The sequence below is a fragment of the Capricornis sumatraensis genome, chromosome 13 (genome assembly GCF_032405125.1).
Source record: "Capricornis sumatraensis isolate serow.1 chromosome 13, serow.2, whole genome shotgun sequence".
Classification (NCBI taxonomy): Eukaryota; Metazoa; Chordata; class Mammalia; order Artiodactyla; family Bovidae; genus Capricornis; species Capricornis sumatraensis.
In genome coordinates this window covers 59100940-59113206 of record NC_091081.1, presented here as the reverse complement: position 1 = coordinate 59113206, position 12267 = coordinate 59100940, and the positions used below count along the sequence as shown (strand labels likewise).

The 12267-nt window shown below is 42.6% G+C and overlaps 1 pseudogene; it reads left to right on the top strand.

The window, feature by feature from the left end:
* The first annotated feature begins 8519 nt into the window (after positions 1 to 8519).
* On the top strand, positions 8520 to 11689 carry LOC138089568 (endogenous retrovirus group PABLB member 1 Env polyprotein-like; annotated as a pseudogene).
* The last annotated feature ends 578 nt before the right edge of the window (positions 11690 to 12267 follow it).

Below are 12267 nucleotides of genomic sequence, written 5' to 3'. Positions count from 1 at the left end.
GGAGAGATCTGTGCTGGAAACAGATTGGAGATTCATCAGCCTAAATATTCACCAGCTCGGCTTAAGGAAAATATCACTCAGTGAAAGAGTGGTAAATTAGAAGGTAACAGTGGTAGTATCCTGGGAAGCACCGCTGCTTAAGGGATGGGTCACAACAGAGGAACACAAAAGAGACATCAGAAAAAAAGAAAGAATGAAGAAATGGAAGGAATGTCAGGAGGGAATGGTCTCAGGATAGTTAAAAATATTCATTGGATTAATACCAGAAGTTATTAGTAACCTCTGGAATTATAGGGGACCCAGAACATATATGGGAGATTTGGCCTTTGACAGCATAAGCAAAGGAAGCAGAGGAAATTCCTTGCTTGCAGTTTTTGGTTTATCTGGGAAATAGGAAGCAATATATTCAAACATGGGAGTGGGAAGATAAAATGGAATAAGGCTAAGGATAGTGGAGAAAGTTTTAAATAAATACTACCATAAATGAGAAAGGGAGTTGATGTGAAACAGAATAACTGTCAGGCAGGACTGAAGTCCCAGTTGGAGAATGAAGGATGAATTGGTAGAGTTTTTTGGCACACTTGTAGTTATTTCTCAATATCTTGTGATTCCCTTCTTTTTTTGTAATAAATATGATTTTAGTTGTGCTCATGTTCACCCAACCAGACTTTTGCATGTCACAACCTCTCTTACATATGGGCTTGCACACTTAGTTGCATTCTAACTAATTGGATCAAGTGTCATTTCCATTTGGGCTATGGTCTTCCCTCTTCTTATTCTTTTTCAGCTGCTGTGAAATGGTAATAACTACAACCACCACTTTGGATCCACCAAGGAAAATCAAGTGAAGAGGAAACCAACCTCCAGCTCTTGATCATCTACCAACCTTTGGAATGTTATGTGAGAAGAAACAGCTATCTTCTTTAATTGAGGGCGCTCCTAGATTTCTCTGTCAGTCTAAATATTATTTAAGGTAAGTCTTCAAACAATCAAAAGCCAAGAGAATATGAGCAGAGAGGGCAGACAGTTTTGATTTTGCTAAAGGGCATGATAAGAAGAAAAAGGGATAGAAAGCTGAGTCCATGCAGATGAGTGTTTGAAAAGGTGAACCACGAGATCTCAGCCAGACAGGCAGTGAAGATAAGCTCATTCAGAGGTGACAGACTGGGTCAAGAGACTGGGTGTCTTAATGAGGTCTCACATATTAGGGTCACATAACAGAAATCAATGAAGACTAAAGCAAATATAGAACCACACACAGCAATATGGATGAATTTTTTAAAGTATAAAGTTAAGCAAAAGAAGCCAGACACAAAAAAGTATAAATAGTACATATATCATTCCACTGATACAAAGCAAAAAACAGCATCAAACTATAATGTTAAAGGTAAGAAGAGAGGATTATGGTTGAAAAGGGAGATGAAGGAGGCTGCAGGGAGCTGGTCGTGCTCCTTGTCTTCTCTGGTGCTGAATAAATACACTGGGGTGTCAGTTCTACAAAAATTCACAAAATTGCACATTTAATATATGTGTGCATTTCCGCATGTATATTATATTCAAAACTACATTTTAAAGCTACTGAACTGAAAAAAAATACATGCCTTTTAAAATTTATCAAAATAGCAAAAGTTATAGTTAAAAAATACAGTAATTCTCATGGCTGGCAGGCATGAGACAAAGCTCCTATGCCCTGCTGGTTTGATTTTCAAATGGCACAGGCTTGTGGAAAGCTATCTGGCAAAATGTTTCAAGAACTTTAAAATATGCATGGCCCTTGACCTAGAATTCCATTTCTAGAAGTTCATTTTAAGAAAATTAGAAATATGAGGAGACTTACACATAAATATATTCAATGAATTATTTATAAGAAGGGAAACTTTGAAAGGAACACAAATGTCCTCAAATGGGAAAATGGTTACATAGACTTTTATATCCTGTGATGTGACATGTAAATAATTTTCAATTAATGGTGTAATAATCATAATGTACAGTTTAAACATGCAAGATAGAAAAAAGTAAATATACAATATTACAATTCCAAATACACATAAAAAATATGTACCAAAGTGCTGTCATGTCCAGGTAGAGTGATTTTTATTTTCTTTTTATAAATTTTTTATTTCCTAGATATTCTAAGAAAAGTTTACAATATTTTGTAGATGACAGATTTTAAAATAATCATGTTGGTATTGCATTTTTATTTGCTTTTCTCATGGAGTTTCACATTTTTATAACAACACAAGAAACAAATGGATTCTGTTCCATAGTAACTGTATTATCTATTTGACTCTGAGCTGCCTGAAGGCAGGATGTATTTTATTCATCTTAAATTTCCTTCATAAAAGTGAAAGTGAAAGTCACTCAGTCCCATCTGACTCTTTGTGACCCCATGGACTATACTGTCCATGGAAATTCTCCAGGCAAGAATACTGGAGTGGGTAGCCTTTCCCTTCTCCAGGGGATCTTCCCAACCCCAGAACTGAACCTAGGTCTCTCACATTGCAGGCAGATTCTTTACTACCTGAGCCACAAGGGAAGATTCCTCCACAGTACTTTGGAAAACATTCTATATGATAAAAAAAAAAAACAAAAAAAAACTGACGCAAACATATATTAAGACTGCATCTGCTACCTTCTATTTATACAGTTATACTTTACAATTATATAATCATCATACAGCATTAAAGCTTCACTGCCTACATTCAAAGTAAAAATAAAACACTTCCAACTGCCAGATTTCTGGTTTAGCCACACGCCGCACTCTGTTTTCCGATTAGGCTCAGGAAGACAGAAAGTCCAGAGGTGGTGTGGGTAAGGTACAGAGGAGTAGAAGACAGGACTGAGCGTTCAGCACCACCTCAAATGCTCCCATTAGAGCACCACTACTTTGATCTTCTAAATCCCCTCCGTTTTCCCCAGGACTCATGGCAGGGCAGCAATGCCAAGGGTGAATTAACACCTGGGGGTAATCATTTAACTGGCCCAATGGGGAACCAGAGACTTGTTTGAAGTGGACTGCAGGGAGTCCTTGGAGGGGGAGACAGCCTGGTCAACAGGAGAGTAGGGAGCCTTCAAGGAGAAAGGGAAGACTCATGATTGATAGAAGAAATTAAGATCTTTGGCCCGTGGAAAAAAAAAAATATGGAGAATATTATTCTTGAAGGATCTCCTTCATAGTCAAATTGTAATCTTTTGGAAGAAGTTGCTCATTTTTATATTAGGTGATAACTTTTGAAAATGTATGTCCTGAATACTAATTACCCAGTTAATTAAGCTGTTAGTTAAGCTGGATTCACACCAACTTAATACTTTTTCAAAATATGTTTTCTCTTTTTTCTCAGTCTTCAGACACAGCTATTCAGTCTAAAGTTTAGATCAAATTTGGAGGAAAAGCAGCATGTGATTTATACTTAAGAAACACCAATAACACTCCTATTTTAAAAAATATATTCACATGAACATTTTACTCATATCACATTCCATAAGAAGCTTTCTAGGAAGCTAAGTTTTCCATTTACTTAGGCAAGTTGGAGTCAATATACACTGCTGAGCCAACATATCTCATTAAATCATGAAAAAGATTTAATCAACAGATGTTGTTAGCACATAGGATACCAAGGTCATGACTTGGCTTTGCAAATATTAATAAATTTGAAATGTAAACTTTTAATAGACAGGCTTTGGTTGAAGTTGTATTTGAAATTGTTTCAGAAGCTTAACAGCCCTTTATTTGTTCTAAAGTCCATTCAAACGACTCTGAAAAAAGTGAACATAAATTTTAAAGCTTTAATTTTGGTTGAGAGAGTAGATACTTCCAAATATCTTGCCAATCCAGACTCAAATGTCATCTTTGATAGTCAAAACCCAAGCCTTTTCCATATAAAATGGCAACTAAAAACCCAAGACCTTAGAACTACTGACTCACCAACTACATATTCACTTATAATAAAATCCAGATTGGAACAGGGGTCTTGTAAGATCAAAGTCTAGTTAGTGGAAGGTGAACTCTTTTTTCACTGCTTAAAAAAGAACCTAAGTTGCTCTCCATTAAATATGACCAAACATTGCCATGAGTCCCATCAAAAAAAAAAAAAAAAGAGCCTGAAACCACTTCACAGTTAAGCCAAATTTAATCCTAAGTCACATAAAACCAAGAACATGCTCTAGTCTGATGAATACCACAGACAGACCTCACATCACTACCAATATTCATGGAGTATTCAGTATACATCAGGCACTGTCCTAAAAGCTTTGAAGGGTAATCTGGTTTACCCTTCACAGAAACATCTGAGGTGGGCATTGACACAATCCCTCATGTTTGGATGGGGAAACTGAGGCAGATAAGGAACTTATCCAAGGCCTAACAGCTAACAAGTGGTAAATCCAGGTTTCAAATTAAGTCAATCTCCAGAAACTATACTTTCTACCAATTTACTAGATTACTGTAAGAAAAACTTTTCAATTTTTTTTTTCCTGCTGCGATTTATATAATCTTGTGTGTAGATTCTAGAAATCAAAGACTATTTTTTTTTTAAACCTCCACACAAAGCAATCAGGAGGACAAGACGATGCAGACAGTCCATCTGCAAGGTAACCACGTGAAAGATTTCCAGGCAAAGTCGAGCCCATTAACTAAAGTGCATGTCGGGCTCTGCCAAGGAGCCAGATGCTACCCTCCGAAGATGATTCTCTCTCCAAGATCATCACCCAGAACACTAGCTGGGCAGTCACCAAGAAGAAATGAAGGAGGGAGGGATGGTCTTTTCATAATTTGAAGGATCCAAATGTAAAATGAATGAGGTCATTAGTAAGAACCATTGTGTGTGCTTGGTCATGTCTAACTTTTAGCAACCCCATGGACAGTAGCCCACCAGGCTTCGTTGTCCATGGGATTTCCCAGGAAAGTATACTGTAGTAGGTTGCCATTTCCTACTCCAGGGGATCTTCCTGACCTGAAGGAGGAAACAGACAGAACAGGCTCCATCTTGAAAGTAGGACTCCATCTTGGGCTGGATTGTGGACTTTGAGCTATATGCCCAGGATCCATGGAAACAACATATCAACGGGAAAACCAGACCCCACCTCCAACCGATGGAAAAGCCCCAGGGCGCATACCTAGACTTTCCCTCGCCTAAAAGAATACCCTAACTATCTCGGTAACCGAATAGAATCATAAATTCTATTATGCTTATTGGGGTATGACCACAAGCCTATTGATAATTGTCCACTGTTAAGTACCTAGGGTTAAGGCATACAAATCATGGGTTTAAGGCATATGAATCATGGGTTAACTTTGTATCTTTCTTTTGCTTTCTTCAGACTAGTTTCAAAGAATTTGGGAAGGTGGGTTTGAGCACGTACACTTACGGTATATAAGGTTATCATAAAAACAGGTTGGGGTCCTTGGTTAAGAGGAGACTCTGCCTTGGGCCCACCGGTGTAACAAACTGCCCTCCACTATGCATTGTCCTTCTGAGTGAGTTTGTTTCCCGGAATGCATGGCTACAACATTTGGTACATTGGCCGGGAAACTCCTCACTTTGAGGAGACAAGTCCCATTTGGGACCACTCCGAGGCCTTGCAGTTCAAATGTTCTAGAAGGGGGAAGGTGCCTTGCCATTCTGGAAGGATTCTGCTTCTCAACACCCAGATCTTTCACGTTAGCAGGTAGTGGATGGCAGCAGGGGAACTGAGCACTCAGGTGAGGAGGAACCCACCCGGCAGGGTGGAAGAGGGGACCTGATCACCCCCCTGGGAGGGACTAGAAGGGGCACAGACTCATAAGAGCCTGGAATAGGCAGGTGGCAGTGATTGCTTGGTACACAGGTTGGCGAGGGTGTTAGGGCTTAGGAAAGAAATTTGTGAAGGTCATTTACAAGATGGTGTCCACACCGTCTTGGGGAAAATTATTACCAAGCAATCGCCAGGGGAGTGTTAGGAGAAGAAACTTGGTCTTTGTGTGATCGTATTCTGGTCTCCCCAAGGACGTGTCCCATCTGCTATGAAATTCTTGACCCCCTTGAAATTGTCAGGCTAGAAGGAGAAGGATACATAAGTGAGTACGAATTGACTTTTCCAGAGATGGCCTGGGATGTGGGGTGTTTACCCATCTGTATTTTCATCTGCACTTGATCAAGCCCACCAAGGCAGAAAAGATTTTAAAAGTTAAGGGAGAAACATTCTTGGACCATGTGGTGTTCTGGTTCGGGCATGCCGACCAGCAGGTGAAGACATGCTGATCCCCCTTCTCCCTTTGGGATCTGGCAGGTAAGGCTTTTCTCACCCTAATTAGGATGGAGTCAGAATGGCAATTTAAGTGTTTCACTGAGTGGAATATCAGAAGTACATAGGGTACTGAGAACTTCATAGACAGAACGAACAGGAAAAGTAGAAAAAGGTCCAAGAAGGTAAGCAAGATGAGGGGAAGTGAATCTAAGACAACTGTACTGGAGTGCATGATTTAAAATTTAAAGAAGGGATTTGGAGGAAACTATGGGGTGAAGATGAAGCCTAACCACCTCCGCATACTCTGTGAGGTCCAATGGCCGCCTATGTGAGGACACCATGAACTTGAAAATAGTGGAAGCAGTCTATACAGTAGGCACAGGAGAGCCAGGACACCTGAGACAATATCTATATATTGACTCATGGCTAGGGTTAGTTCAGGACCCTCCTACTTGGACAAGGTTCTATATCCAAAGGGAAAGAGGAAAATATTAATGGCACAAAAGTTGACTGATGATAAAAAAAGAAATTCTACAGGATTTGGATGGGGATGACCTGACCCATTCCCCCATAGTGGATAATGATTCTCTGCCTCCTAGTGCTCCCCCAGGACTGGAGGCCACCTTAATGCCTGATCCAAGGCTAGCTGAAGTTCCTGCAGCAACCGCTGCTCTTCCACCAGCTCTCCCGGATATCATAGAGTCACCGTCTCGGCAGGCTCCCAACCCGGCGATGGAGACCTCTGGTCAATGCCCCCAGCATTTCACCTCAGCCGGAGCTCCTAGATTGAATCCACCTCTCCCGGTGAGTAATGGTGGAAAGGGGGAAGAAAACACAGGAATTAGACAGAGGCTGTGCTCTGCCAAGGAACAGAGGGAAAGAACCCCACTACAGATGCTTCTCATAGAGCTACAACAGACTCTGGTTCAGGACGCATGTGGGCACTACCATCAGCCGCCTGTAGTCTATTTATACCAGCCATTTTCCTCTACCGATATATTAAACTGGCAGAGACACACTCCACCATACACAGGGGAGCCACAAGCCATGATTATGCTAATGGAGACTATTTATCAAACCCACCACCCTACATGGGATGACATAATCCAACTACTAGTCTCCCATTTCAACACTGAGAAAAGACACAGGATCCTAACTGAGGCCAGAAAATGGTTACGAGAAATAGCACCTGAAGGTACTGTAAACCCGCAGCGGTGGGCAGCACTAGCCACCCCCGATGAGAGCCGCATTTGGGACTGTAATAATACAGAGGAAGGGAGGGGCCACCTGGAGGGATATCAGGTGGCTATTTTACAAGGTCTCAAGAGGGGGCCCCGATAAACTATGAGTATGGCAAAACCCTCCAAAGTGATTCAAAGGGTAAGCGAATCACCCTCTGAGTTCTACGAAAGACTGCATGAGGTCTGTAGACTTTAGACACCAATAGATCCAGAAGCTGCTGGGTCTCAGATGGTGATAAATGCAGCTTTTGTGTCTCAAGCGTACCCCGAAAATGTCAGATGAGGGGACACCAAGTGACTCATGAATTTTTATACACCCCTGAATGCCCAGTACTTTTGTTGGGAAGAGACTCGCTGTCTAAATTGGGGGCACAAGTTACCTTTCCCCGCCACAAAAGACCCACTCTTTGAGTGGGCTGAACCACCTATTTACTCTTCCTCTCAGTAAATGCTCAAGAAGAATGGAGGTTACACTATCTCCTGGAAGAGAAACTGGACTGGCTAAACAGTTCAGAGAGAGAGTTAACTAACTTAACAATGCCCTGAGGTCTGGGCAGAAGACAACTGGCAGCCCCAGCTTGCAAAACAAGTCCCACTAGTAATAGAACTCAAACCCTGTACAATTACGGCAGCACCTGCCTTGGGCCTGCCAGACGTTCGTTGCTAAGCTGTTTACTCGTCACGTGACTGAAAAGGACAAGGTGGCTATGGGAGTGTTGTTGCAGACTATGGGGACATGGGACAGACCCTTGGCTTATCTCCTGAAACCGCTGGACAATGTTGCCACTGGGTGGCTAGGATGCTTATGGGCAGTTGCTGCAGTTGCCTTACTGGTCCAAGAGGCAACCAAGCTGACTTTGGGACAAGATTTGATTGTAAAAGTCCCACATGAGGTCAACACTCTCCTGTGAGGGGATCTTCATAAATGGCGGTCAACATCCCGGATTACTCAATACCAGGGACAGTTATGTGAGAACCCACATGTTACTATTGAGCCTTGACAGGCCTTGAGTCCGGCCACTCTCCTTCCCGTGGGAGAAGGTGGGCCCTCACATGATTGCAAGGAAATGTGCCAGCAGACCTGACTTGAGAGACCAGCCAATCCCGGACCCAGATTTCGTCCTGTACACCAATGGCACCAGCCTGGTGAAACAAGGACGACTATCAGGATATGCAGTAGTCATGGAAGAAACCATCACTGAGGCTAGCTCTCTGCCATCACACTGGTCCGCTCAAGGGGCAGAACTATATGCTCTAATCTGGGCCCTTCAGCTGTCAAAAGGTAAGAAGACAAACATTTCCACAGACTCCAGGTATGCTTTTGCCACACTACATGTACACAGGGCTCTGTATAAGAGAGAGGCCTTTTGAAAGCTAGTGAAAAGATATTAAAAATAAAGAAGAAATTAAGACCCTATTAGATGCTGCCTGGGAACCAGAAAGGGTTGCAGTCATACACTGAGAGGACATTAAAAAGAGGATACCCTCCAGGCTCGGGTAACAGACTGGCAGTTAAGACTACTAAACAAGCAGCTGAGGGCTTGGGGTGACAAGTAAAGCCCTCGTATTAAAGCTCTCGTATTGGCAGAGCTGCCTGAACTATCGCTGGATTACCACAATACACTGAAGCCCGAAACCAACTAGCCAAAGCAGAAGGGGCTATCAGGACTGAAAAGGGATGCTGGGAATTGCCAGGTGGCAAATTATTGGTACTGGAGGAGCTGGCACCCACTCTGGTAAGCCAAACACACCAAGCGACCCACCTAGGCCATGATAAACTGAAAGAGCTAATTCAAAAATATTTCTTGGTTCCTCGCCTCTCTTCCCTATGCAGGACAGAATCTCAGAACTGCACTGCCTGCTCACAGGTCAATGCTCCCTCTCGGCACAGACAGAAACCTCCAGGGATTCAGCTAAAAGGCACACTGCCCTCTGGACACCTGGTAGTGGACTTCACTGAAATGAAACCTCACCAACACTACCATTACCTGCTGGTCATGTTATGTACATTCTCGAGATGGGTAGAAGCTTTTCCTACCCAGACTGAAAGAGCATCAGAAGTAGCCCAGTGTCTGCTTAGTGAGATAGTTCCTACCAGCATTGGATTAGACAATAGCCTGGCTTTCGGAGCTAATTTAGTATAACAAGTAAGCAAAATCTTAAACATCAAGTGGAAATTGCATATAGGCCCCAGAGTTCTGGAATGGTGGAAGGAACATACCGGACACGTAAAGAGACACTCTCCAAGTGGGTCATAGAGACTGACTGCTCCTGGGCAGACTGGTTTCCAATGGCTCTGCTCAGACTTAGGATAACCTCACGGTCCCATAGCTATTCTCTGTACGAAATTGTGTCTGGGAGGCCCCCCCTCTCGTAATAAAACAGGTGTCAACAATTTTGCCTCAGGTAAGGGGAGATGAGATTTCACAGCAGATGGAACTGGGTAAGGTAATAAATCAGGTAACTAAGTTTGTACAAGAAAGGGTGCCATTCCCCCTTGGGAACAGATTCACGAATTTGTGCCCAGAGATCAGGTGTGGGTCAAGGACTGGAAACACGACTCCTTGGCCCCACAGTGGAAGGCTCCATATACTGTTGTTCTAACTACCCCTAGAGCAGTTAAAGTTGAAGGTGTCACTCCCTGGATCCGCCACATGAGAATAAAGAGAACATACCATGCAGATCCAGAAAACACTGACTGGACTGTGTAGAGGGACCCCATTGACCCTTGAGAGACTAAGATCATCATTAAGAAGAAGGAAAAGAAAATCCAGGACGAGCCCTTTCAGAATGAAGTCACATAACCAACTTCCCGCTGCTTGGCCTCATCAACGTGATTTTGAATTTAACCTCCGTTTCAACTCAGGACAATGTTTTCATCTCATGGACACGCTCCTACATGGACTTCCACAACACCTCCAACTGCTGTGTTGTGGGGCTATGCCTCTGTCTGTGATGGATGGACTTCCTTGGTGGGTGTCACCGCTCAGCCAAGGAGATTTTAAACCACTCTGCTCTTTTCTGGGACAACAAAAAAGACTTTCCTTTCTCTTGTCATTCATAATCTCTCCCTGCTCTCTTGGTATAAGCCAGACCTACAGTCAATAGACTCGGGTCATGGGGTTACATTTGATGTAAACACCAGTTTCATAGAAGTAACAAAAGCCTATACCTAATATTTAAAGAACAAAAAGGAAAAAAAATCTCTCTGACTGGCAAGGGAGGACAGGCCTCTAGGTATGTTGAACAATTCTACCAAGTCTGGGATGAATATTTCTGGATGACCCCAGAAAACGGTCAATTAATTACTCCCGCTGCTATATGCTGGGAACAAAAAGAACCAAGGGTAGGGTTTGGTGACCTCCATTAGACCCAAAAGAACTAAAATATATGGGGTATCTATCACCCGAAAAATGTAAATGAACATTCAAGGTCACATACCACCCCAACCAGTCCATCCATTGGCCAGGCTCTGATTGGAAATATAACCCTGGAATCCACTGGATGGCGCCCAATGGAACCCAATGGCTTTGTGGGCCTAACCGTTGGCCTTGGTTACCAATTGGCTGGGTAGGCCGCTGCACACTGGGATTCACTTGCCCATGGCAGCATAAAGCTTAACCTACAACAAGCCCTGGTAAATCTACCTTATTTACATGCGAGGTGGACAAGGTCTGTGTTTCAATGGTATGAGTATATTGCTGCCTTATTCATACCTTTTATAGGGAAAACAAATATGATTAAAGTACAGGCCTGGACTAATTTCACAAAACAGGCTCTCCTAGATGGTGCTAAAACCATCCAAGCCTTAAATGAAGAACAAATCCAAATGAGAAAAGTGGTAATTCAAAATAAAATGGCTTTGGACATGCTCACAGCTGCTCAAGAAGGCACTTGTGCTATAATTAACATTGAATGTTGTGTATATATTGCTGATTTATCTGGCAATGTATCAGCTGCTTTAGATGACATGAAAAACCAGGTAAAAGCAATGTCAAATGAAAACATTCCTTTCTGGACTTCTTCTTGGGTGAAGAGTGATTGGCAGAAAACTATACTTACCATTGTTACCAGTTGCCTTGATAGTTCTGCTTTGTGGATCCTGCATTTTACACTGTATTATGAACTCTGTAACCCAAAGGTTGGTGTTGTTCTCCCAAACTCGTGGTCAGAGAGCCAGGGTGCAATATATCCCTGCGAGTGATGCTCATACTATGAGTTAAAGCATCAAGAGGGGGGAGCGAAGGAGGAAACAGACAGAACAGGCTCCATCTTGAAAGCAGAACTCCATCTTGGGTCGGACTGTGGACTTTGCGCTATATGCCCAGTATCTATGGAAACGAAATACCAACTGGAATATCAGGCCCCCTTCCCCCATGGAAGAGCCCCAGGGTTGGTACCAAGACCCTCCATCGCCGAAAGAATACCTTAATTATATGTGTAACTGAATAGAATCATAAATTGTATTATGTTTATCGGGTTATGACCCCAGGCCTATTGATAATTGTCCACTGTTAACTACCTAGGCTTAAGGCATACGAATCATGAGTTTAAGGCATATGAATCACGGGTTAGCTTTGATCGTATCTTTCTTTTCCTTTGTTCAGTCTAGTTTCAGAGAATTTGGGGAGGTGGGTTTGAGCATGTACACTTAGGATATATAAGGATTTCACAATAACTGGTCGAGGTTGAGGTTCAAAGGAGACTCTGCCTTGGGCCCACTGGTGTAATAAACTGCACTCCACTATCTGCATTGTTTTTCTGAGTAAGTTTGTTTCCCAGAATGTGTGGCTACAACAGC